Source organism: Embiotoca jacksoni, unplaced genomic scaffold (genome assembly GCF_022577435.1).
Source record: "Embiotoca jacksoni isolate LCO1_2020_lvr unplaced genomic scaffold, fEmbJac1.0.p SCAF_5, whole genome shotgun sequence".
Classification (NCBI taxonomy): domain Eukaryota; kingdom Metazoa; phylum Chordata; class Actinopteri; family Embiotocidae; genus Embiotoca; species Embiotoca jacksoni.
The window spans coordinates 23,556,237-23,557,012 of record NW_027185403.1 but is presented as its reverse complement, the minus strand read 5'-3'; positions in this window follow the sequence as shown (position 1 = coordinate 23,557,012).

The following is a 776-nucleotide window of genomic DNA, read 5'->3' as shown; positions in this document are numbered from 1 at the left end:
AGATTTGAGGATCTTGATTCTGTATTTTATTTCTGTATTTTATGTCTTACATTGCACTGTAACTTTTATCCTATTTCTATCCTGCTTTATTTCTGTTATTTTAATGTTTTAAACACTGTTTTTAAATGTCCTTTTCTTTTGCCGGATGTTTTATGTGAAGCACTTTGAATTGCCTTGTTGTTGAAATGTGCTCTACAAATAAACTTGCCTTGTATCACTGTTGTTAGTCTCCAAGTCCCCAAAGCAGAGCCAGCCTTCCTAATCAGGTGGCCCAGTTTGTTATTGTCACCAGCTCTGATGAAAGTACTTAATGAAAATGTAGGACGACTTTGAAACTCTATTACAGTGTTTGAATCTTTAATATAAAAGATAATAAAAAAGTGCCACAAAAAATATCCACCCACGTGAGCTATGGTCAGTTTCACCTGTATCTGTGGTGTCTGTTGGTATTCTGTGAATCAGTTTCTATAGATGGTATCAGTGAGTCTATCCTGAGTCCCTCCACCTATCCTGGGGAACACAGTACGTCCCTTCCTCATGTCTTTTATTCTATTTTCCTTTCTTCCTCTTCTGTACATCATAATTTCCCTGTGCAGGTCATTAGGAAGAAGATATATTATTTCTACATGGAAATATCAAACACTGGGAGCTGCCATTTTAATATTTCAGCAGGTTGGTGGAAGAAGCTTTCTGAATTTTAGAAGCAGATTTTCAGATGTGATTCTCCTCCTCAACCTTTCTTTAATTTTCCATTTTCCGTTGCTCCAGTTCCTCCG